Source organism: Cavia porcellus, unplaced genomic scaffold (assembly GCF_034190915.1).
Source record: "Cavia porcellus strain 051 isolate PalLab524CR breed Dunkin Hartley unplaced genomic scaffold, mCavPor4.1 scaffold_31, whole genome shotgun sequence".
Lineage (NCBI taxonomy): Eukaryota > Metazoa > Chordata > Mammalia > Rodentia > Caviidae > Cavia > Cavia porcellus.
Genome location: NW_026947514.1, coordinates 42824092 through 42851279, shown reverse-complemented (window position 1 = coordinate 42851279; position 27188 = coordinate 42824092). Strand labels below are relative to the sequence as shown.

At 42.3% G+C, this 27188-nt stretch overlaps 1 long non-coding RNA gene across 2 annotated transcripts in view; it reads right to left on the bottom strand.

Annotated features, from left to right (window-relative positions):
• Positions 1-27188, bottom strand: part of LOC134474232 (uncharacterized) — a 192740-nt gene that overhangs the window by 26715 nt on the left and 138837 nt on the right. For both annotated transcript variants that reach the window (XR_010044952.1, XR_010044953.1), the window contains exon 3: positions 3003-3193. This is a non-coding gene — a long non-coding RNA (uncharacterized LOC134474232). The remainder of the gene's footprint in view (positions 1-3002; positions 3194-27188) is intronic.

Sequence of the window (27188 nt, the reverse complement as noted above, 5' to 3'; positions counted from 1 at the left end):
GCAAGAACAGTGCTTGGTGTTCCAAAACAGGTACACAGAACAAAAGTGGTCCTGCCGTCATGGATTTTGGGACTAGGAAACCAAGGAAACCAGCAAGACTGTTTTGGACAGTGTTAAATGTTGTAAGAAAGATGATAAGGTAAAATGACGATGAGATGCTACTTCTTGCTAGGATGACTATAGTAAGAAAAGGAAAGAAAAATAAAACAACAAAAATGTACAGAAATGGGAACCCTCACACATCACTGGTAGGAATGTAAAATGATGCAACTTCTATGGAAAATAGTTTAATGGGGTCTTGCAGTGTTCTGCATAGACTCGGAATATGACCTAGCATTTCTATACCCAGGTACCCACCCAAAGGAATTAAAAGAAAAGCCTTAGAAAGACACTTGCACAGCACTGTTCATGGCAACAACTCACAGTATCCAAAAGGTGGGAAAAGCCATCAACATATGACTGGATGCACAGAATTAGATGGGCAATGAATATTATTCAGCCATAAAGGTATAGATTTTGATATGTACTACAGCATGACTGACCCTGAAGTGTCATGCTTAATGAAATAAGCCAAATAGAGAAGGCTGAATACTATATGCTCCATTTCTATGAGGGACTTAAGGAGGAGGCAAACCCATAGAGACAGAAAGCAGAGTTAGAGGTGGCCGGGTAGTAGGGAGAGGAGATTGGGGAGATTTTATTTCACACGTGCAGAGTTTATGTGGAGATGATTTTAGCAGTTTTGGGCATGGACAGAAGTATGGTTACATAACATTAGGAATTATCATGCCATCACATTGTACACTCACATGGCTAAAATGGCCAGTCTTGCATTATGCATATTTTACCACAGTTTTTTAAAAGTCAGGGATCTGAGTCAGGCATAGTGGTGCATTCCTTCCCCCCAGCACTCTTGGGAGCTGAGGCAGGAGGATGGCAAGTAACGGCCCGGTTTGGACAACCTAGCAAGTTAGTAAGACTCGGTCTCAAAAAGTCAAGGATTTGGGCCAAGCATTTAGCTCAGTGATATAAATGCCTGCCTGGCAAGCATGAAGTTGTGAGTTCGATTCCCGGTACCAACAACAACAACAAAAAGTCAAGGATTTGTGGTAGGTAGAAACAGACTAGAGGTGGGGTGGACATGCCCTGGCTAATGGGCTAGCATGTGTGTAAACTCTGGGAAAAGTGAGAAGTCAGTCATGCCCAGAGCAGACAGTGGCTGGGTCTCAAGCTGATCCCTGCACTGACAAGGTGTGTGCCCGTGCCACAAGTGACTGTATGCTAACAGAGAGTGCAGCCAACCACTGCTATGGCCTGTGGCCAGGCCGTAGCATTTTACACTTGCAATATTAAATTATTTCTAAAGAGGAGCCCTTAAATTCTATGAACTTTAGGCAACATAAACCCCGAATCCTTTCCTAAGAATGAATAATACAAAATGAGACCTGAACATCAAACTTGGAGGAAGCTGGGTCAGTCCATATGTGTTACTGCTTTGGAAAATTCAAAGTAAGCATTTTTTCATATCTTTACGTATTATGTTATTCACTCTCTTATTTAACAAACACTTCTGAGGTCCCTAAAATGTACCAAGCCTCTGAGGAAAGCCACAGAACACTGCCACAGACCTGAAGTCCAGGACATCATATGCAATGGTGAGGTTCAGTGTTGGCCTTATGGGGAAATCTGATTTGGTTCTTGTGCAATTTGTTTTATGACCAAAATCATGGAAACAATGAAGTGAGATAGCACTGTATGATAGAAAATTTAGAAACATTCTAAAGATTGAGTTTGTCTCAACACATTAATTAATAAAGTCTTAAAAGAAAGACGAGGAATTATGATATTGTATAGGTGCGAAGGACTTATAAGGTAATTGAGTTTAAACTCGCAGTTTTCAGTCAATCAAGTCTTGAAACTAAAGAAAGCCAAGGAAAGCTTAAAATTAAGGACATAATTTGTGAGATTCATGACCAGAAGTCAGGTCAGCCTGACCAGTAGGCTGGGCTTGTCCCCCCATCTGTGCTCACGTTTCTCTGAGCTCCTTCTGGTTCCTCCCTGCTTCTCGTCCATCCTGTACATTATCTACTGTAGTGTTCCCATGGTAGCTTTTTCTGAAATGAGAATTTAGTCACATGGTCCCATATGCAGAGAGAAACAGCCATGGAATTTCTACCTGAAATTGTCTACAGCCTCACAATCTGCACTTACACTTAGCAACCACGCTGTCCTCAGCTGGATGAGAATGTTTGTCTTGGGAGGCTTGAAAGAAGTCACTCTGCTGGGAATTGTGGTAAGTAAGGGATTCCAAGTCCTGGTCTCATTGCCAGCAGTGAATGCACAAGAAACTCCAGGCTCACGCGTTAGCTCACTACTGTAAGTTCCTCACCAGTAACATGTGCTGGGTGTAAAAAGGGTACCAGAAGATGTGTGTTGAAATCATAGCGCGGCACCGAACATGTAGAAAATGCACAACTATTAGTTTTGTTATTAGTGTTACTGTAGTTAATGCTGAAAATTTCCTGAATTTCAGTGTAGATTGTTTGTAGATGGTAACTTTTCTAAAACTAAGAAATTGAGTTCAAAATGTACTTCTCAGACTCTAAAGGATATATACACTACTGTGTCATATGAGTAGGAACCCTTATACATGTCGACTCTTTCCATTACCATCACCGTTTAAAACCCACTCAAATCACATCACCCACTCAGGGCTCACCCAAATTGTCAAGGAAAACCACACTTTGCAGCTCTGCTTGTCTAAACTGCTGTTTGCTCCAGGCCATTTTCAAAGCTATAAATAAATGTTAAAGAAGAAAAACTGACAGAAATACGATTCACACCGCAGGACAATCCAGAAGGCTTGAAAATGGCCCAGGTTCTGCCACTGACATAAGAACCTGGAGAAAAGCTGGCGGCTCTCTGACCCCGCTGAGTGAATTTCTTCTCTTTGTGTGGGCAGAAAGTCCTGTTTCCGCTCACTTACCAACTTGAATGCTTACCTGATGAGAACAAGGTGTCCTGAGCATATGGTTATTCCTCCTGCGCAGTGACGATTCAGGCACATGAAGGCATCAGATGGCGAGTTTTAGGGGACTTTGCAGAGCCTCTTGGGCTGATTCTGAGTCTCTTCCTCCTACTGGCAGACACACAGCCCCTAGGTCACAAGTGAAACCGGAAACGCAGCAGCCACCTGGATGTGTGGAGGAGTAGTCAGTGGACACGTTAGCCTGCTCGCTCCAAAGCCTGCTGGGGGCTTGGGATCCTCCTGCCTCAGCCTCCCCAGTAGCTGAGATAATAGGTGTGCCCTGCCTCTTTCACCCTCCACAGCAACCGTCAGCACTGACAGTTGGTCTGCTGTCTGACTTCCCACCTCAGAAGAGAAGCTCTGCAAATCACAGGAGCCTTGCTGGTGTTTCCATTGCCGACACAGCACCTGGCTCACGGTGGAGATGCTGAGAACATCTGTTGAGTGAATCAGTGTCTGTGTGCCACAGAGCTGCAAGTCGTGAGTCACCTTCAAGGGGAACAGAGCCTTGGGGTTTCGTAAGTGGGGCAAGGTTCGTTCCATTGCTACAGTTAGGGAATGGGGTTCTGCTTGTTTCCCAGTTTTCAGAAAAAGAGATCTTTAATACACACAGCTTCAGAATTCATATTTCTCTCATTTAAATTCTTCATGCTTTAGGTTGTTGCTACCTCTTTATTTGCTTATAATCCACATAATGAGAAGGCAGCAAGTCAGTATTTTCAGGGAAATACAGAAATAGACAAGGGCATAAATTCAAGGGGGTCTTGATATGCATACGTTGTATCTCTACAATATTAAAATAGTAAATTTCAGGTTCTGAATATTTACCACAATTAAAAAAGTTTAAAACTATACGGCCGATAACTATTAGGTAACTGAGAGCTGTTAACACTGTCCGCAGTGCATCTGAAGGGCTCACTTTCTAGTTTAATTTTGGTTGGTTTATATTTTAGTCGTCAGCTGTGGCTCGCAGCTACTGTGTTCTGCTGTCATGGACAGTGGAAGGCTAAAGGCCTGGAGAAACTAATTTAACAGCTGACAGTGCTAAGATTTAAAATTACCAGTTGGAAAAATCAGTAAAATTATCAACCAGAATTTCCCCTTGTCTTTCTCTTGCCCAGTGTCTGACTACCTTTAATTACAAAGCTGTCAAACTTACATAAAAACAAGGTGAAGAGTATGACAAACACCTGCATGTTCATCACCTCAGTTTAGCAATGATTATATTGCACCATATTTCTCCCAATAATACTTCAGATCCAACCACTGTAATGGGTGAAGACCGAGTCTGCGAAGCTGAGGCACGCTGTGGACATCCCCTGACACAACCTAGACTCTCTCAGCACGGCCCTTGGCTGCTATCGACTAGAGCCTTTTTCTGTATCTTTTTTAGGTAATTACGCCAGACGAGCTGACAGCACAATGACCATTTTTTGTGATCATCATGCTTACAAGTTCTAAACCCTCTCAGGTTTGAGGTGAGCTTGGCTTGCTATGGAGCTGTGACTTCTTTTGGTGCTTGAGTATTAACAGTGAAAGTCACCAGTCCCTAAGGACACGATGTCCTTCAAAGAGACCACAGGTGTGAGCCAGCAATATGGCCAAGATGCCAGACTAAATGCTTTTCACAAGTTTACATTGACTTTTAATTTGCTTTGGAGCTATGCATATGAAATAATGATAGCCATAAACAGCTCTAGCAGGACACTGTGCTATCATGACACAGTGGTGCTTGTGCTGTCCATGGTTTCTGATGGGAAGTAACTCCTCACCTTACCCTCTTCCAGGCTGGTCCACTGTCAGCCTAGGCACAAGCTGGTTGATGGCAAGTCACATTAAAATGGGTCAGAAAACAAGTACAGCATGACAGCACATCATCTAAAACTGCAGTTTCAGGCCCCCAGGGAGACCTGCGGCTATAGGGGTTTTCATCATATTTTATAGGAAAACTACTGTCTCTTGGAGAAAGGCAGTAATACTACAGTCACCAACACAGAGGAGGGCACCAGACTTCCCAGTTTCAAATCCCGGCTTTGCCACTTTCTGATTGTAGGCCTTGACCAAGGTACTTAATCTTCACTTAAATTTTTACTTACACTTCTATACCCAGTTTGCCGTTTGTAAAATGGAATCATTACAGAATTAAATGAGCATGGTGCATTGCCCCATACTATATGCTTAATATTAAATTATGTAGCAAAATATATCTACCCATATTTTAGAAGAAAGCTCTCTAGACTCTCCCTTAAGGAGCAGTCCTGCCGGGTGTGGTGGTGCACACCTGTAATCCCAGCACTCAGGAGGCTGACACAGGGAGACTGGTGTGAGTTTGAGGCCAGTCTGGGCTATACAGTGAGTTCAAGGCCAGCCTGAACTACATAGTGAGACCCTGTCTCAAAAAAAAAGATAGAAAGATAGATGGTAGACAGATAGATAGATAAGACCAGTATGGTGATCTCAGGAAGCAGTAAAGTCCAGTAAGCTGGATACAGAAAGAAGACTGAACAGGCAAAGGATATTTATCAGCTATCTCTTTAGTTTTCTAGAAATGCCATATTATATAGAATTCTAAAATGTAAAAAGCTCTAAAGACCAAAATAGCTCTTTTCCATAAAGATTCATTTGAAGACAAAACCTAAGCTGTCCTGACATGGAATCATTTATGACCTTATTTATCCCACTGGGCCTGAAGAGCAGTGTGGCTTTCTGTACCTGATTAGGTGGAGCTACCCGTGACGTCCACGAAGTTACTCCACTCTGAGCAGTACATACCTCACACCTCCTCAAAAGAGGGAAAAGCCTGGGTTCCAACTCTAACAGGCCGCTAGGATTTGAGATTAGAAGCTCCCAGGTGCTCTGTTTCTGTTCTCCAGGCTGGAACTGAACATCAGCTGACTCCAAGGACGCACGCGCAGTATGGCCTCACCGGTAGCCGGGTACCATGGGATGGGGACAGTTAGGTTCTGGGGCCTGGCCAGGAGTCTCTGCACGACTTTGGTTTTTTCCCTATCGTTTCATCCTACAGCACATTGTTTAGCCTTCTACATTGGATAGAAGTAAATAGGAATTGTCCTTTTAGTCCTCTATGACTGACCTCCTCTGGACTGATTTCAAATGATCCAGTTCTGCCTTCAAAAGACCCAACATGACTGCAACTCTTTCTCTTCTGAAATGACAGGTCTCAGGCAACTCTGCAGCGGTTAGTAATTCTTCCTCCTGCAGAACCCCTAAATCGCAGGTGCTTCCTCTCTTTCCAGCAGATTCAGGACTAGCACTCTGGTTCTAACTGGCCTGGTTAGCTACAAATCAGAACCCTCCTAACAACGAATTCCCAAGGTCTCCTTGACCTTTCCTGGAGGGAGAGGTAGGGTTAACCTACTGTGAGGCACGGGGAAGAGCTTCTAAGGAGAAATAGCCAGATTCAAACACTGCCTTCATCAGGCTGCAGCAACGCAAATTCTACTTGCTCTCAAAAAAATGATTCAAATTCAACAAATTCAGCTTGGCCACAGAGGACCATTGGAGAATAAAAGAAGGGTGTCTTTCTCTGCTCACTGCACTCAGACACAAAAGAGAATATTTTTTAAGTCTTGAAAGAAGAGAAATAATTTAAAATTAGATTTTATTTTCGACTTAGAAATTCCAGGTATGGAACATTTTAAGAAAATGAATAAGGTTGGTATTATGAAAACCCAAATCTGCCAGTTCTGAAGTCACCGACGAAATTCTAATTTTTCCTCAAATGAAAATAAAATGCAAGATGAACAAGCAAAAGATAGTTGCAGACAATAACAAAACAAGACAGCCTCTGGCTTGGGCGCAGTAAACGGTAAATAGATCAATCAGTGTTTTGTAGTTGCATGAGACTCACCGGGCTGGCCTCTGGAGCCCTGCTTCATTTTACGCAGACCTTGTTGATTCTTGTAAGAATGTGCTTTGTGAATGTCCAATAGTCAATTCATCACATGGGGATGCCAAACTTTCAGTATTCCATGGGTTCTTTTTTAACTTGTTAAATAGTGGTTTGTACAACTATTCCAGGTAAGTTTAAATAGAAAGTATTCTGGGGAATGCCAATTTTATTCAGCCTAAAAGCTAACTATAACGTAAATGGAAAAATAGACTGTACCTTGTGCGTTTTCATACATTTTAATGGCCAGCTTCTATTGATTGCTGTGCTTTTTTTTTTGGCCAGTAAAGGAAAAACCACACATCACATTGTATGTCTCCTTACAATGGAAAGTTATTTTGATCACACCTTACAAATGATCCATACTGATACTAAGTTTACTGTGCTAGGAGGAGGAAAAAGGAGTGAACTTAATTTGAATTTAGAAAGTCTCTAAATGATAATTGAATCACAAGTCTGGATTATAATTCTAGGAGCAACACTTGACTTGGTCAAAATCACTGTTATGAAGAGATGCAATTTTTACACAGTACTTCACATTGATTAAGTAATGTGTGAAAATGAAAAAAAAGTATTTGAATCTTAATCACAGTCATTTGCATGAAATAAAAGTCTGTGTCAAGGGAATGCACATTATAATAACTCCTGGGTGTTTTGGTTGCATCAGTGAGCAAAGACGTTGTATGCATTTTTTTTGCGCTGATATACAAGAATTCCTTTTACATTTATTGTATCTTTGATTGTATGAAAATTTAGCAATATAGGATTTTGGCTGGTGAGAGACGACAACTGATTAACTACCTTAACAATGGCTGTAATTAAAACAGATGCTTGATAATGCTTGCATTGGAATTAAGCTGGGAACATTTGTAGAAAGAAACAAGAAATAGGAATTTTATATGAACCTCATTCTCAGGAAGGCTTTCCGTTAGATGAAAAGTAATAAATTAAGGAATGAACTTTAGAAAAATTCTGCGGTCTCTTTTCTACATATTTCCCTCACTATTGCTGTGTGACCAGAACACTTGAAATGTACAGAAGCATGCCTCTTTTCATGTGCCCCATTCCCAGATCCTACGTGGGGCTCGACTTCAAACCACAGATCCTGTTTTTCTGTGCTGGCACATGTCAGTGCCTGCAGGGAGACTCCTGAGCCTAATGTCTTCAGTGGGGCATTATTGTGTGCACCTGTCATCCCAGCTACTCAGGAGGCTGAAGCAGGAGGATCATTGGGTCCCAGGAGTTCAGGGCCAGGCTGGACAACACATCAGGAATTCATCTCTATCAAAAAAAAAAAAAAAAAAAAAAAAAAAAAAAGGAAAGAAAGAAAAAGAAAAAAAACATATCCTCTGGCTCTGGGGGGACAGACTTCTTGACCTTTACAGATCCCTAATAATGAAATCCTGTGCTTGGATTGATACACGTTTTCTATGATGTTGCATTAATTTTCAAAATCTTATTTTGATTACCCACTTCTCATTTAAAGACAGCATTATCTGGGAAAATGTTTCAGTTTCTATGATTTTTGAATCTTCCTTTCTTTATGAAAAAGGAGAGAACCCTAAATAAAACAAGAATTTGGCTGAATAGGTTGGAAGTGTGAAAACAGTTTTCAGATTCTGTAAGTTTAGTAGTTCAACCCAGTTTAGAAGAAGAAAGTTGCTAGAAAAGTCCGTCAGATGTGGACATGCCAAGGGACGGGCAGTGTTAGCAGCAGTGCACAAGAGCTAAATAAAAATAATTATAATATCAAGAATAAGGATGTACACACCAAATAACTAACCCAAGTAAGTAAAGAACGAAGAGCACCAACGTAGAGGTGGCCAAGAAGAGGGACGTTCCTGGTTTCACCTTAGAGGAAAAACAGATACAGAAATCACAGCATTCGTGGAGTTTCTAAATAAGAACCCAGAGCCCAGCACCCTGAATTTACTGCATGCTCAAAAAATTTAAAATCTTCCAAAATGCAAGCTTTCCTTCTCACAAAGGCACTGTTCCAGTCTCAGACAGCAGTTTGCTTTGATTCTTTGCTCTATGTCTTCCAGTAGACCAGACATTCCACCACATCTAAACAAAAAGTAACACCTCTTTTTAATCTCACAAAATTCTTTTCAAAAAACACAAGTTGTTCATGCACCCCTTCCTTTCATGCCCCCATCTGCCTCCGGCCTGGTGGGGCCCAGGCATTTTGAAAGATAGCCGTCCCACACGTCCCAGGCCCACTCCTCCAAGCCAAGCAGACAGCGTCCCCTTCCAGCTCTCCATGCCTGCTCCAAGCCGGCCATGTCGCTGTCTCCTCCAGTGGCTATGAGCTCCAGTCCTTTCTGCTCAGCACATAATTCTTGACAGAAGTTTGTAGTTTTCCTCACTCTCCAGCTTTAAGCTCCTTGAAGACAGGAATGGTGTCTTCTCTTCCCTTCTTTCTGCCATCTTCCTTCTGTCTTTGATCCAATGAAAATGTACTTCACCCTGCCTCAGCGTGGAACTGGGTGCTCTCCAGGAGTTCAGGGGCTGGCAACTCAGGCCCAGCACAGCAATGTTGGGAGTACTGGAGCCTTTAGTGGGGGACGTGATGGAAAGGATGGGATCACCCTCATGAGTCATAATGGCATTGCATTTTCTCTTGGGAAGAGGCCAAGCCTGACAGTGGCCGAGCTTCTGCCAGCGCAGTTTATGAGAACAAAGCAGCTGGAGCCTCGGTCTCCTGGCTCCCTGCAAGTCCCACAGCCACAGCCACCACTGGCAGCAAGGCCTTCGCCAGTGCCCAGTAGAGGCTGGCACTGCTGGTGAGCCTCAAGACAGCTAAACAAACCTCTTTTCTTTATGCACTCTGAGCATGTTGTTATAGCAACGCCAGATAGACTGAGACAAGTAACTGCTCTGTGCCAGATCCAGTGCTTCCTGTATTCCCCTGCAGCACCTGGCAGCTCTGTATCACGTGGCAGCTCTGCACCACATGGCAGGTAGATGTGAGGTGACATACAGATGGTTTGAGGAAAGTTGTCGAGTAATTCTGTGGCTCTATCTGCTCTTACCTCCCAACATACATTCAACCATTTCTTGGGCCAAAAAATCAAACCTTTAGTACCACTACCAAGCCCACTCCATTCTTTCTGACAGATGTCAGAAACAGATGTCTTTTGGCAGAGAAGCCAAAGCCTGTTAGTGACACTTTCTCTGTTCCCTATTCTCCTTCCATAAAATCAGAATAATATTACACATGTCTCCGTAGCACTCCCTGTGGTCAGGGTTGATGAGACAACGCTGTAAAATACTTCAGACTCATCCGAAGAAAAGCACAACTGTCTATAAAAATTTAGCTTCATGCGAGTGATCTGATTCCAAGTGCAGGCTGCAAACTGACCTAGAATGTGTTGGAATGGAATCTGCAGGAGAAGCTGATGTTTAACTTACCCTGCAGAGCTAGGTAGCACTTCTGACACTCCCTTTTGTGTGGATTAACTTCAGAAAATACAGTTCAAGTCCACTTTTTAAAGGTGGAAAAGATTATTCCTGTAGAACAAGGATAAACCTGCATAGTTGGGATTCTGGTTCCTGTTCTTTGCATCATCTGAAGACACACTGCCTTTTTCTCTGTAGAAGACAGCCTCTTTTGTGTTTTGTAAACTTGACTCATAATTGACAAATAATATTTGTATATGTTTATAGTGTAGAATGTAACATTTCAGTACATCTATCTACTGTATGATGATCACATCAGGGTAGTTAGCATATGTCCATCACTTCAAAAAGTCATCATTTCTTTGTGATGATGGCATACACATCCAGCTATCTTGAAACATATGATGCATTATTATTAGCTAGAGTCACCCCACTATGTCAGAATTATCCTACTAAATTCAATATGCCACCCTGCTGATGGTATGGAAGGCATAGACCTCAACACAACAGAGGCCAGAAATGGCAAACCCACATCTCACATCATACTCAAGACAGGACATTTGAAAGCTTTTCCTCTAAGACCTGGAGCAGAACATGAATGCTTACATCGACCATTTTTATTTAGCAGAATAATTCCTAACCAGAGCAACTGAGCGAGAGAAAGAAATAAAGTGCTTCTAAATTAAAAGAGGAAATCAAAGTGTCTGCCTTTGAATTTATGCACAAATTGTAATAAAGCAAATTCTACCCTAGAATTCTCCCACCTAGATGCCAGGACAGGGCAGAGAATAATTTCTTATTCATACTCATACGGCCCACATCTTAAGTAATTCATGAGATACAGGAGGGTAGACTCAGTAAATAATTTACATCTTGATGGTACGAATGAGTCTGGCTTCCTAAACCCTCAGAGGAGAGAGGAGGGTAAAGTATGGGCACTAGCAGGCCCCACATTGAGTGATTTGAAGGTGATGAGAGATTCTTCCCCTTCTCTGGCTCTGTAATTGTTCCTGCCTATGGTCATGACCATGTGGTCACTAGCTGTTCAAGTTCACAGAGCTAGGAGGATGCAAGAACTTAAAGTTAATGTGTGCAGTTAAGCATCGTTGATCCTCCAACATTTTTATAAGACTTTGGGTCACAGGGTCTAGGGTGTGGCTCAGTGGTAGAACCTAGTGCACATGAGGTCCTGGAAATAATGTTCAGAATCTAAAGAAAAACTGGAGTCATGGATGCTACCAAAGGGATCTGGTGAGCCTAGAGACAAGCAGAGTCAGAGCAGCACCATAGGCAAAAGGGAATCTGATTCTGACAGCGTTTTCCCAATAAGAGGTTCAGAGCTATTCCATCTGATAAATCAAAGTAGTTGTAAGTGAGGCCACAGCCCAAGGACAGGACTCCAGCAGGACTCTCCCCAGGAGAGGAGTTAGGGTGGGCTGGTGACCAGGCACAACCCCAGGGCTCAGATTAGCAGGTGCACTGATTTCGGGCAAGTGCACAGCAGATGTGAGAAACTCATCTAGTACAGCCAGCCCTAGGCAAGATCTTTGGGGAAAAATCTGGTGCTCATGAATGCTAAGAAGTGATGAGCAATCTAGAAAGTCAAAATGATGGGAAGTATCTTAGCACTTTCAGGCCACTATAACAAAATACTACAGATTTGTTGGCTTAAACACAAAAGAAATATATTCATCATCATTCTAAAGACTGAAAATCTCATACCAAGATGCCCACAGATTCAGGGCCTGCTGAGGGCCTGTCTTCGCAGAGCCCTGCATGGCAGAAGGAACTCAGGCCTCTGGGGTTTCTTTTATTAGGGCACTAATTCCATCCAGGAAGGTTTCACCCTCATTCATAACCTATTACCTCCCAAAGGCCCCGCCTCCAAATATCATCACCTTGATAATTAAGTTTCAACCCATGAATTTGGGGGACACAAACATTCAGTTGGCAGCAGGTAACAAGATAAAGAGTATCTTCTCCATCAAGAGACAAAACCTTCTGCCCCGTGTGACCCCGTGGAGGCTTGGTGGGAGCCAGTGGGGTGGAGAGCAAGAGTGGAGATGGTCCGCTGGCTCTGGCTGGGAAGCACAGCCAGAAAGATGTGTGTGGTAATCACGGCCCATTTGGATTCATTTTTTTAAAGAAAAGAGGAAGGGAGGGAGAGCAGGAGGGAAGAAGGGAGGAAGGGAGGAAGAAAGAAAGAGAAAGAGAGGCAGCAAGGAAGGACGGAGGGAATGAGCTCTCTTGGAAGGTTCTGCTTGCCTTTGCTAATCTTTTCCTTCTCCGATTTTTCTCTCAGTATGTACATAAGAGCATTTCCTGTGCTTAGAAGCAAATCACCACTTTTTCATGAAATTTATGAAATGTTTTACAACATGAAGCAACTTCTAGAAATTATTTCTCACCATTATAATCTCTTTACCTGGCTTACATGGTATGGACTTACACTGATAACATGGTTCTGGTATGGAATAGACTGCTAGATAAGCAGTTTCAACGGTTATAAAAGACAGTAACAGAGAAAGCATCAAACATATGACACAGAGGCCAAACACATATGCTATCACAATAAATACAAATGGTATGAACTCCTAAAAAATCTAAAGAGAATAAAGTAAACTTCAACTTAATGTAATGTTAGATAACATTTATAATCCTTGTCTTACTTTTCTCATTGCTGAGGCAAATAGTCAACACTCAAATTTGAAGTAGGAAAGGTTTATTTAGCTCACAGTTTGTAGAGGTTTCAGTACATAATCAGCTAGCTCCAAGGCAGGAGAGCACAGCAGACAGGCATCACACAGGAAAAACAGTTCACGGCAGGCAGAAGGTAGCAAAGCAACACAGGATGACCACATCCCTTCTATCCCTTCTATCTTATCCAGGCTCCTCAGGCTGGGTAGCATCCAAATACTTATCCTAGCACCCTTGATCCTAGCATTGCACCATGAATTAATCCCAGTATCACACACCCTAGATCCAGCCACCTCTGAAAAGCTGCACCTATGACCACACGAGGCTTGGGCATGGCGGGGAAGGGGGGCATCTAGACACAAACCATAACAACCCTATATCAGTAATTTCAAAATCTGGAAAAGGTAATTTCTAAGTAAGTGTAAATCTAAAAAGACCTTATGATTTTTCTTTCAAGCAATATAAAGTAGTCAAGGAAATATATTCAAAGGCCAGTACCACGTAACCTTCTATGTTGTTGGAAGATTTAATTGATCATATTTTAAGGAAAGAATTCTCACAAAGTTAGCACAACAGTGATACCAAAGGATTGCAAAATGACACAAGTAAGAAAATCTATGACTAAGCTACTTAAAATAAAATGTAAAACACAAAATAAAATGTTGGTACATTATACTAATAACAGTAAAGTAAAAATATACCACAACCAAGTAGGGATAATTCAAGACTTCTGTGGTTAGTGCAAAAGTATAAAATCTATTATGAGATTTTACCATCTAAATAGGTCAATGAATTACAACCACATCATTGTCTCAAAATTTTCCAAAAGAAAAATCTTTACTTTTTTTTTTTAGTACCAGCAAATGCTGTGCCACTGAGCTATATTCCTAGACTAATATTGACTTCTTAAAAGAATTTAATATTATGGTAAGAGAATAAAATCTGGTAAAGCCATATATTTAAAAATTCATACTTTATCTCTATGAAAGTAGCAGTCAGAGAGACCAGGGATTTAACTCAGTGACACAAGTGCCTGCATAGCAGGTGTGAGGTTGTCAGTTTGATCCCCAGTACCAAAAATAAAATTACACTGAGGCCAGGGACAGAGCTCAGCGGCACAGTGTCTGCCTTGCAAGCACAAGGTTGAGTTTGATTCCTGGTACAAATAATAATAATAATTACATTGAGTCCTCTGGCTTAGTCTATTTACTGGATAACTCTTTCCTTCATATCATCCCCCCATCCATTCGGAAGTCCTACTGACCCTCCGTGTGAGACACCCTAAAATTGGAACACTGCCCCCCTACATCTAGCACCCTCCCCTCCTGCTGGGTTTCTGCTGCCTTCTTGTTGACCTTTTAGTCTCTCTCATGCCCACAGCATTTTGCAGGTGTGGTCAGGAACCCTGGTCCCCTCCAGGGCTTCCCAATAGCTCCCCTTTGCTCTGCAGGACCCCCAGCCTCCTGGCAGGTGCAGAGCACCCCAGTGTTCCCCAGCCACAAGGACCTTGCCTTCCAGTCCTCTGGGGTGGCCTCAGCCTCCCCTGCCTGGAGCTCTGCCCTCTCACCCTTTCCCCGCTCTCTGCCAAGGTGGTGCTTCCTCCCATCCTTGAGTAACCCTGCGGCTGTACCTCAGTCCTGTCCACCTCTTGCCGTCTCATCCACTGTGCTGGTCACCCCCCTCCACTGTTGTGTGGGAAAGCAGCATTTATGTTTGCATCTTTTATTATTTTTATTGTGCACTATTAAAAAAATACAAATACCAGGAACGTTGCTGTCCTTCACATTCGCGTGAGTCTTAGGAAATTGTTGCAAGGCAGAGTCCTGGTGTTGTATTGCAGAATCTGTAAATGCCAACCTGGAGGTGACCCTGGGATGGGGAGCCAAACAAGGGTTTGTTGAAGACAAGTGCAATGGGAAAGGTCCAAGGCCTCGGTGGAGGAAGAGCCCTAACTCAGAGAAGAGGCCACGTCTTGTCCCTGGGTAGGCAGGTCTCCATGGCAGCTCAGGCTGCAGGTGGGCATGTTTATCGAGTCCCTCCTTCTTGACTGGGCTGCTCAACTCATTCCCTGAGGCCACAGGTAGACACCAAGCCTGCTTGTGTTCAAAACATAAGGGAGAAGTGCTGCTTCCTTCATCCCAGAACTGGCTTCCTGCCCATCTCTTCCCATGGCCCTGCACCTTCGCCCCAGCGCACTGCTGCAGGTGTTAGGTGTCTTAGGTAGGACACTCTGAGAGGCAAGACCCAGCTGTTCTGGAGAAGGCAAGGGTCGCAAAGCACAACATCAGCATGAGATGTGCTCTGCTAGTGGCCTGGCCGTCCTTCTGCCCCAGGCCCATGCCGGAGTCAACCTGTGTAACTGAGCAAGGCCCTTGGTACTGCAAAGGAGGGAAGCTCCTGAGCCTGAAACAAAACTGCAGCTAAGCTCGTCAGAGTCTTAGCAGGAGGTGACTGTGGCTGCAGGGCTACTATGAGCTTTGCTACTGTCAAGAGCGTGGCGCCCATGCCCTCATCGAGGTGGTTGCTAAGGGGGCAGAACAGGTCCCGGCCGTGGGCATGGAAGACCAGAGCTCAGGTTCACAGAGGAGTTGGCCACAAAACCCAAGATGGGTGAGCTCGCACCCTGCTCTGTTTGATGCAATCAAAGGTCACCTTTGCACAGAGCTGGCCAGGGCCTGGCCTCCTTCCCCAACTCAGTAAATGGAGCCTGTCACTCCTGAATTAGGAGCTAAGGTCAGCTGCACGGTCATTTTCCAGGGGAACCCACTCATAACGTAGGGGACTTTCAGCAGGGCCAGGACATACAGGGTGCTGAGACTTCTGAGGGAGAGGATTTCACCTCAGCGGTCCTGATCCTAAACTGGCTGCAGCTGGTGCCTGCAGTGGAGTGGGTTCCCCACACTGCCTAATGAGGGCTGTCTCACTTCTGACCTCCTTTTGGAAAGCAGGTTCAGTGTCCCCATAGCACTCAGGATATCCTGGGCAGGAGGTCTTATCTCCCAAAGCAACTTTAATAACAGGAAGGGTTGGTGTGCTTATTGGGTGCAGACTACAGTGGTGCTCCCCCTGGGCTATATGTCAGCGAGTTTTCTGGATGCTAGAGTGCTTTCCTGAGTAGACACTCGGTCCATGAGTTGCTGGCCCAAGTGTGCTGTACCCATGTTCATTTTTATATAAAATGTGGGTGTCTACTTCCACCCACAGATCTCAGACCACTAAACCTTAGTTTTTCATCAAAGCTGAGACATTCTAGAGCTCAGTAGAAAAATATTCAGCATTACCCAGCATGACAGTAAGAAACCACAGTCCCATCTGGCACTCTTTTGAGGACTATACGTGTGGATCTTGCTGCCCGGCCAGTGCCAGGGCAGCACCATGCACAGCACCGGGGCTGGGTGGAACTCAGCCGGGTATCAGACAGCAGTGCATCCGCAGTCTCTCCGCTTCGGGGGCGCTCCGCGTGTGCCACTGTGACTCCCGTGTGTGCCACAGCGTCTGGGCCATGGTGGGTGCTTAATCTGATCTGCTGACTAAATGAGCTGCAGTGGGGAGAAGTGGGGGCAGGGCCCAGAGTTACTTACGAGGCAGAATTAATAGGACTCCGTGATTTCATCAAAGGGGGAGTCAGACCTGGGGGACCGGGGTGTGTCTAAGTTTCTGGCCCAGGTAACTGAAAAGCTACTGAGTGAAGTCTTCCCATGATGGAAAACTGAGGTTGAAAGAAGGCAGATTCACGGAGAATACGTGGAGCTTTCGTTTGTGGTCTGAGGTAAGCCACGGACATTCATATGGAAATCTCCAGAGGGCAGATGAAAGTGCTGGTTCATGATCCAGGTAGAAATCAACTACAGTTGACCATTTTTTGAGACTTGTCCAGGTATTCCTTACTTAACAGCCGACAGTTACTGATTTATTTATTTGTCTTTTTGAGATAGGGTCTCCCTATGCAGTTCAGGCTGGCCTTAGGCTCAGTTTGTAGCCCAGGCTGGTCTCAAATTTGCAATGATCTGCCTGCCTCAGCCCACCATGTGCGGGGATTACAGGACTGCACCACCACGCCGGCTCTCCGACAGTAATTTAATAACTGTTCGACTTTATGACTGAGGGGCACTTTCAGGCTTACAACCCAAATTTGGACTTAATGATGCAGGAACGTGAGAGCAGCAGCCCATAGTGGCTTCTTCTACAGTACAGTACGACATGGTACTATGATCTTTGCTGATTGTACAGTACAGTGGTTTCATGCCTGTTCTACATTGCAGTACTACATGTAAGAGTTACGCAAATAAAAGCAAAGTCATTAAATTGTAATTTCCTTTGCTTTTTAAAATTTTGAATAGTGTAATACACATACTGTATATACCTCCTCACTTGATGATCCATTCATTTAATGACCCATTCACAGGAATATAATTTAGTCATTAATGAGGAAAGTCAGCACTGGAATTTTTAAGAGAAAAAGGGAGAGAGGGAAGAATTGCAAGAACTAGGTAAAGATATCATCAAGAATGAAATTTTAGATTTGAGCAAAGATGGTGGATAGATAACAGCAGGCTACAGAGGCTCCCTGAGATAGTCAACTTAGAATTCAACGTAACACAGTGTAGGGAGTCCCGAACAGAGGGACATGAATTCTCTGGTCCCAAGAAGAAACTAAGGTGAGAAGAACCAATCAAACATACAGTCCTGGTGCTACTATTGGAACAGCTAAAGGTTCAGTGTTCCCGCTGCACCACCCGAACTCATGCAGCTGGCGACTTACTGAGCCGTCCGAAATCCCGCTGCTTTGACTCACTGGAATTGCAGGTACACTGAGGTCGGGGTCTACGAGCTAGCGTGGAATCTGCAATGACCTATGGTGAATGATGGGAATAAAATCATCCTACAGAAAAAGGGGTGCTGGGACCGGGTAGGGCTGGAAAGAACAAGGGGCAGCAGTGACTTCAGTCAGTTGTTCCCTTCCCAAACGGGATTGGTGGAGTGAGCTTGGCCTGGGCCACATGACCTGGCTAAGACCCAATAAGTGATCCAAAATCAATTCCCTACAGCAGTGGTGCACACTAATGCAATGAAGGCCTCAGCAGGTTGACTCACCTGGAGGGGAGGCGGCGTACACTATTACAGTGAAGGCCTCAGCAGGTTGACTGATCCGGAGGGGAGGGACCAGCATATGCTGCCCCAGTTTGCAACTCACTAGCACACTGCACTGGGAAGGGTCATCTAGCCAGCGTGCTTCAGAAGAATTGTAACCAACAAAGAAAGAAACTGGGGCCTCCTGGAAGAAACAAAAAAGATGGGAAGAGGAACCAACAACAAAAAGTCCCCAGGTCCCAACCCTGAGAACATTGACCCAGGACAGATAAATACAAAGGAGAATGAGGACAGCAATATGCAATATCAGACTCGGCACCACTGGACATAAAGAGATGTCTTCAGGACTTCATAGATGAGTTCAAAAGGGAAATATTTAGCAAACTAAAGCAAGATATAAGAAGATGAATAAAAGAGATGCTAAGTACCCCTCAAGAAGACACAAAGAGAAGAATGGAGGAACTCGAACTTCCAGGAGAACATGGCAGATAGATAGCAGCAGCTTCAGAGGCTCTCTGAGAAACCGCACTTGAAATCCAGGAATGGTGCCGGGCAGGAAGTCCTAGGCAATGGGGGAATATTCTTTGCCAACCCAGGAATGAACTAAATTAAGAGAAACCAACTGGAAACGCAATCCCGGTGATACAGCAGGAACAGATAAGGTCTCAGTGCAGAAGCTGGACCCCATACCACTGGAAGCTGCGATTTGAATTTCCTGCAGCCGCTGCTGTGTCCTGGTCAACACGGTGGGGAGAGAGGCGCGAAAGCTCTGAGAGTGGGAAGCACTGAATGGAGCTGGGAGCGGGACTGGCCGGGCGCCCTGCATTGACCTACGGTGAGTGAGTGGATCGGGGACCCTTCCATAGAGAAGGAGGCTTCAGTGGAGGACATATTCGGACCGGGCAGACTACCTGGAACGAGATGCTGCAGTGACTTCAGTCACATATCCCCCTCTCAAGCAGGATTGGAGGGGAGTGCATGGCCTGCGTGACACTGCTGGCTGAGACCCAGTAGGCTAGCCCAACCCAGGTCCCAGCAGCCTGGAGGTGTGCCCTAGCAGTGAAGCCTTCGGTAGGTTGACCTGGAGGGGCGGGCCTGGCATAGGCTACCCGGTCCGTATCTCCCTGGTGTGCTGCGGTGGGCAGGAACACCTAGCTGGCACAATTCAAACAGACTGTGGCCGACAGGGAAGGAAGCTGGGCCTCCTATATATGCTTGTATATAAGGAACAAAGAAAATGGGAAGAGGGAGCAATAAGAAAGGATCCTTAGCCCCCAATCCTGCAAAACATGCAATAGGAGACACGGCACCAATAGACATAAAGCGCTGACTCCAGAGCCTCATAGACGAGTTCAGGAATGAAGTTATTAATGACCTGAAGCAAGACATAAGCAGAATAGGTAGAGAAATGCTAAGCACCACCCAAGAAAAAACAGATGGTGGAATGGAAGAACAGAAAAAAAGGGGAGAATTGTTTGACGGAGAAAATAGAGAAAACATAGAATACGTGAAGCAGGTTCAAAGAGATTACCAGGAAACTAAAAACTCTATCGAAAACTGGCATAACAGCTTGAAAGAAACTCAGGATAGATTATCTGAATTGGAGGGCAGATTTGTAATATGGGAGCATGAAATGAAAAACTTCTTAAAAATAACAAAAAAACAAACAGCAACATTACAAAGGTAGAAGATGATAGGATCTATAACTTAAGAATTAAGAACATAAAAGAAGAAGTGGGGACACAAACAAATGGACTACAAAAGCTATTCACAGAAATAATCCAAGAGAATTTTCCTAATTTAGCAAATGGTAAAGATACTCAGATATATGAGGCATACAGGACTCCAGCCACCTACAACCCAAACAGAGCTACACCCAGGCATATAATAATCAAAATTCCAGAAATCCAATATAAGAACAGAATATTAAAACCCATCAGAGACAAGAAACAGATCATTTACAAGGGAACACTCATCAGAATTACAGCAGACTTCTCAGCACAAACCATCAAATCACAAAGTGCATGGGGGGAAATAATTCAAGTTTTGAAAGATAATAACCTCCAGCCAAGATTGATATATCCTGCACAACTGTCCCTAGAAATTGATGGAAAAACAAGGTGCTTCCACAATAAAGAGGAAGTAGGGGAATTTGCAACCGCCAATTCAATTCTACAGAGAATACTGCAGGATAGTCTAAAAAAGGAAAATACCAAGATTCCAGAAATAGTGGCAGAGAGGCCACAATGAATGGAGCAGAAAACAAAATGAAGAAGACAAACTGACAACAAATGACAGAAATAAGAGCTCAACAGAAATGAGGCAGAGAAGATCGGATGGTAGGAACAGCTATTTTGGAGAAAACAAGACATCATAATAGCTAGTGTTGATTTAGTATCATCTTGTTTTGAAGTCCCATCAAACTTGTATTCTTCTGTTTCCATCAGTCTTAAAAGGTTGTATCTTATTGGATTTTATTATATGTGATAATATAAGCAAAAACTTTTATAGACAAGGAGATTATACAGAAACCATTGTTCATTTTCTGTTAGCTGGTTCTGAATACCTTGTAATAATGTCATTCTCTTGAATGGTTTTATAGTGTCTTGATATGTCTGGTGCTACAATATACGAAGTTATACTCAAAGATTTCAAGGAAAGAGACATTATGGTAACTATTTTTATGTCAGGATATCTTGTGGTGAAACACTATTTTGCTTAAATGGTTATGTTTTGACCTGCGCTGTTCTGTTGTTATGCCCTCTTTTATCTCAATCCCCCTTTTTTTAATTATTTACTTTTTTCTCTTTATCTTTTTAATTAAGGGAAAAATAAATAAAAAATAGCAGGCTACATTATAGTAATCTACTTTGATTTCCTATTAACTTGATTTGAAATCCTGTATTGCCCTCACCATCTTGTTTTGACTGATTTTCCTCTATTCTGCTTTGCTTGATAGTACCAAGTTCGAAAGTATAGGCAAAACTGTGAAGACAATAAGATTCATTATGATGCCCATTCCGGTTGACTATTATTTTCTTTTAAAGTCCTGTAATGTCTCCAATGCTTTGGTTTTATTCTTTACTGTTTAGTTCAATTTTATTGTAACTGGCAATTCTTCTTAAAATAGCAAGAGGCAGTATGGTAACCATTGTTGATCACCTTATATTTTGTTTTTACATTATCTATTATGTCCATCCTTTTTATTTGACTGACTGTTCTGATATGTTGGTTTTACTCTCTTCAAAGAAAGTAATAAGAAATGTGGGAGTAATAAAACCCAAAATGTGTAATTGTCATTGTACAAAAGAAAAGAAAAGAAAGTGCTCTAAAGGTTATAACTGCATATATGTTTAAGTGTATATGATAGATATCCATATTACTGAGTTTTTTTAGATCATTAAACAAAACTGTTTGCACTCTCACTGTTTGAAAGTCCACTTTATATGCTTCAATTTTGTAACTTGAACAACTATTTCTAAGATGAGAATATGTAATCTATTAACTAGTGATTTCTTACTGTTTATTTTTTAAATTTTGTATTACTTGTACCCTTTTTCTGTTTATTTTTTCTCCTTAAATAAAGGAAAAAGAATGGAGGAACTCAAACAAAGGAGAGAACCATTTGATGAAGAATATAAAGAAAATATAGAATACCTGAAGCAGATTCAAAGAGATTACCAGGAAATTAAAAACTCTATGGAAAGATAGCAAAACTGCTGGAAAGAAACTAAGTATATATTATATACTGGAGGACAGATTTGCAGTGTGGGATTTTGAAAGGAAAAATTTTTTAAAAATAACAAGGAAATAAGCAGTAACAATTTAAAGGCTAGAAGATGACAAGAGTATCTATTACTTGAGAATAAAGAATGTGAATGAAGAAGCAGGGGTACGAAGGTACTACAAAGGCTATTCACAGAAATAATTAAGGAAAACTTCCCAAGCGTAGGAAAAGGAAATGATATTCAGATGTATGAGGCACACAGAACCCCAGCCACCTACAACCAAAACAGAGCTACACCCAGGAATGTAATAATCAAGATCCCAGAAACTCAATATAAGAACAGAATATTAAAAGCTGTTAGAGACAAGAAACAGATAACCTATAAAGGAAGGCCCATCAGAACAACAGCAGACTTGTCGACACAAACCATTAAGTCAAGAAGAGCCTGGAGTGAAATACTCCAAGCTCTGAAAGAAAATAACCTCCAGCCCAGATTGATATACCCTGCAAAACTGTCTCTAGAAATTAATGGAGATACAAGATACTTCAAAGACAAAGAGCAACTTGGGAAATTCACAACCACCAATCCAACTCTACAGAGAATATTGCAGGGCATTCTAGAGAGAGAGAAAAGTACTAGGATTCCAGGAACAATGGCAGGCCTCAACGAATGGAGCAGAAAACGGAAGGAAGAAGACAAGCAGACAACTGATGGCAAAAAAAGAGCACAACAGAAATGAGGCAGAGAAGGTTGGTTATAATCTCTAATATAGATGGCCTTGATACACAAAATTTTAAAAAATCACACGTAGAGTAGATCAGGAGGCAGGGTCCACCGAGATGCTATTTATAGGAAATATAATTAACATGAAAAAGAGTACATGGACTGAAAATCAAATATGAGAAAACGATGGTCTATGTGACAGAGAACCAGAGAGTAATAGGGACAACTAAGCCAGTATTTGTGAATAGGTTGGAAAGACAGGCTTTAACAGATAAAGGAATACAATTAGAGATCAAGTCCAGAAGAGAGAAGGTTCGGAACCACTTAGGTAAATAGCAGGTTGCCTCCCCCCCCCAATTTAAAACCAAGGGTCTTGGTCAGACCCAAAAATGCACAGTGTACCCTGGGGAAGTGAAAGGGGAGGGAGAGTCTTTAAAAAGATGGCAGAAGATATTGTTAATAGTGTATCAGGATTTAAAACCCACATTACTCGCACCACTCCGCTTAGATAGATCTTATTCTGTCCCAGTTTGTCTACTTAGATTAGATTTGAGGGCACAGACAGCTATTCCAAAAACATCAGGATATAGCACAGTAATCATCTTTAATTTCCTGTTAATTTAATCTGGAGCCCTGTATGACTTATACTGTTTTATTGTGACTGATCTTAGTTAAATCTGATTTGTTTGATTGCTGTTTGGTATCGACAGATTTTATTCAAAACTGGTATCATTGATAGTATCTAGTCTGAGAGTATAGGCAACTACACTGAAGATGACAAGACTCACTACGATACACATTCTGGTTTGATTACTGTCTGTTTTTGAAGTTTTATACTATAATATTAACTATTATACTAACTATTAATACTAACTATGGTAGAACTCCTTGTACAACAGTCTTTTATGTGTTTTTCATTTCATGTGTTTATAGGAATATGTTTTGTTTTGTCTTGCTTTGATCTGTTTCTCCCTTTAATATAGGAAGGATAGAAATACATGTTAAGACTCATGCATATGGAGAACCTATAAACAGTTTATGAGAACTGATCTTATGACACATGATAAAATGAACAGATACTTTGAAGAAAAAGAGACACTGAAGTACCCAGTGCTGATCCTGGAGTGTCATAATGTTCAATCCAGCAATCCTATTATTCTTTGTTCAGAATAATTTTAGCTGCTTTAGTTTTTTTGATCTCAACATAAATGAAGATATAGCTGGGGATTTAGCTTAGCGGCATAAACACCTGCCTTGCAAGCAGGTGGTCGTGAGTTCGATCCTTGGTACCGATAAAAATGAAAAAAAAATATGAAGATATGGATAACTGCATGTATGTTTAAGTGTATAGGATTAATAACCACATTACTAAGTTTGTGTTGGATAGTTGAACAGAACTGCTTGCAGTCTCACTGTTTGAATTCCCATTTTATATGTTCCACTTTTGTATCTTAAACAACTATTTGTAAGAGGACAGTATGTAAACATCAACTAGTGATTTCTTACTGTTTATTTTTTCTTTGAACATATGTATTATTTCTACCCATTTTCTGTTTTGTTTAGAATTACTTTAAAAAAATTTTTTTAAAATTTAAAAAATGAATGTAATTTTAAATGATTCCCATTATTTTGACATAGTGTATAGTATATTTTTCACATATGTCAACTTTTCTTCTGTCATGGACAATTTAATAGCCAGTGTACGTGAGATTCATTCTTTTAACCCATGAAAAGGCCGGGGGAAGGTATCTCAATGAAGAGATGAGTGCAGCCCAAAGGTAAGCACTCCAAATTTATTGATAAAAAAGTATAATTGAGTGATTGAGTGCTCAAAGAGCATCTGTTGAAAAACTCATCGAAGATGTTTTTTTTCTTTCAGTAGCAAACAGAAGGCATCTTGTGAGGTATTGACCATCACTGTGACTCCCAAGGTAGAAACTCTCTTGGCACTGGCTGCTCGTGGAGGATATGGGTTAAGTTTCAATCAGACCATTCTACCTGTTCATTCATTTGAAAAATGGGAAATTAAAGAATTTAACTACTTGATGAGGACCATGACATGTGAAGCATGGTTTTAGCAAAACTAGCTTTACTTTCTAACTAAAAGACTACTCTAAAAATATAGTATCTATTCAAATTTTCAACAAGACTTTAACATTGACCATCAGTGTTATCAAGGGGACTAAGAGGATGTTTGTGAATACTTTGTCACCAGGAAACCGTTCTCCAGAGTTCTAGTTGTGGAACACCCTTGGCTTAAGCTGTGGCTTCTTATCTTTGGTCTCTTAAAGGGGTCCCCTGTCCTGGTACAGATCTTTCCTGTCTGCATCTGGACATCATGACCAGATTCCCCAGCCATCCAACTGGTTTGCAAGATGCTCAGGCCCTCACATGTGTTTTCCCCATTACCCCACTCCTTTTCTCTTCCTTCCTTACCCATGGCCTTCTTCATGGGTGACCTGCACAGTGAGGAGGAGTGAGGCAAGTGCTGGGCATGGCTGAGGCTGAGGGCTGGCCACACACACCCCAGCCATCTGGTCATGGTGTGACTGGGAATATGTTGAGGACTCTGTCTCTCGTTTCTGCATCTATTCACTAGTGTTTGATAAAAATCGTACTGCCTCCATGTTTTTCTGAGTCAGTTAAATAAGATGACCCAGGATAAGCACTTAGAGCCATGACAAGCACATAGCACGGTGCTAATGCTATTGTACTACCGAGGAGTGCTCATTTAGCATCTATGACTGACACGTTTTCCTATGTGCCTGTGGGTTTTCTCCATGCGGCTTTGCTCAGCTACGCCTGTGCTGTCAGGAAACAGAGAATGAGTTCTCTCATCTAAATCCTGGGGGATGTTGAAATTCTGTTAAGCAGTCAGCAAAATAGTTCGTATGTTAGTGTTTCTGCCTGTGTCACTCAAGTCCATGTTAAAGGACGTAATGATCAGATTCAGCCTTGGGATCAGATCTGGATCCCCACTGTCACCTAGACAGGTCTGCGTTTTCTGTACTTTATTAGGTAATGTGACCCTGTTCTGCACTTTGTGACTTTATTAGGTAATGCGACCCTGTTGCCTCTGTTTCAGGAAGGAAACAGAGACATTCGGGATGGAAAATGGGATTGCTTCTCTCTGCCCCTGTCCCAGATCCATGCCTTTCCCTCTGCTCCCTGAGCTCTCAGGAATTTGATAGAACGGTCATCCATGAAAGGTGAGCTACCTGAGGAAATGCGTGCTTTTTAGATTTATGTGCAGCAGGTCCAGGTCAGCAGCTTTGCCTGGGACCAAGACCCACAGCATCAGTGATCCAGGGAACAGATCCATTGCTAATTGTAGATGCTTCCTCGTTGCTTAATTTCACATGTATGATTAGGTGGTTGACTTCACTGGTACCTGTGTCACCTCAGTAGCTGCCTCTAAAGGAAATCAAACCATAATAAATAGACAGAGGACATCAGTTATCTGTAAAACTTAATGGTATAACCTGCACGTGAGTATGTGACAGAGATAATTTAAGATGTGTTAATATCCCATCATTTTAAGTATGTAAGAATTTATAGGTCATTACATGTCAACCTGTGAGTATTCCACATATGAATTATTCATCTGTGCGCGTCAATTACAGTATTTGCACTCTACATTGGATTATAGATTGTGTGTTTTACTTCAGCAGAGATAGAAAATCATTTATAAGCTAACCTAGGACTTCTAGTGCTCTAGATTATTTTCATGTGCTTTCTGTATCTCTCATCTCCAGTACATTCTCAACTAGAATTCTGTCAAAATATACAGATAACTTTACCTTGCTCCAACTGTTTTTCTGGCGCAAGCTTTATTTTCATGAATTCTGGTTGACCTTTTATTTATATTTTAAAACGTTTCAGCTGGAGACAAAAGTACTACACAATTTGTGATCTTAAAAATTTCCTGTATTAGTATTTTCCTGATATTGGTATTTTTAAAATGTGCTTAGTGTCATGGTCCAACTCTTGCATAAGTGTAGCTATGCCTGGGGTTAGTGTTCTCATTATTCCCATGCCACCCTGCCAGCATAGATGGCATGACTTCCAGTAACGACTGCGGGGGCCTGATCATTGGATCACGGAGCTTGGGATTCACCAAGCTTTACCAAGCACGTCAGCCTCTGAGGACAGTCAAAGAAGGACTTCATGTAAAGGAGAACTCCACTGTTTTAAAGGCAGACTTAGCAGTCTCATTGATTTCTATGATTTCATTGTCTCTGAAAGTAAATGAAGATGAATGCAAACAGAGCACTGGAGACACTCCTCTCCTCCTGTTTCTGTTTCCCACTCCTACCATCAAAGGAAAGAATGAGTGGTCAGAATCTGATATTCTGGCCTGAGAGCTGGTATATGGATTCAGAGACGTCACTCCGGGTTCACACTTTATCTTAGCAATGGATGCAAGACAACCTAGGCTTTGGCAGTGTTCTGGTCCAGTTGGATAGATCTTGTCTAACTGAATCCATGTTCTTGCCTCAAAAATAAGGCAGATTGCACACATATTGATATTAGAGAAACTAGTGCAAGAGAGATGTGTGTCAGTATATCGTCAGCACTTTTATGTCACAGTAAAATTTGCTGTGTAACT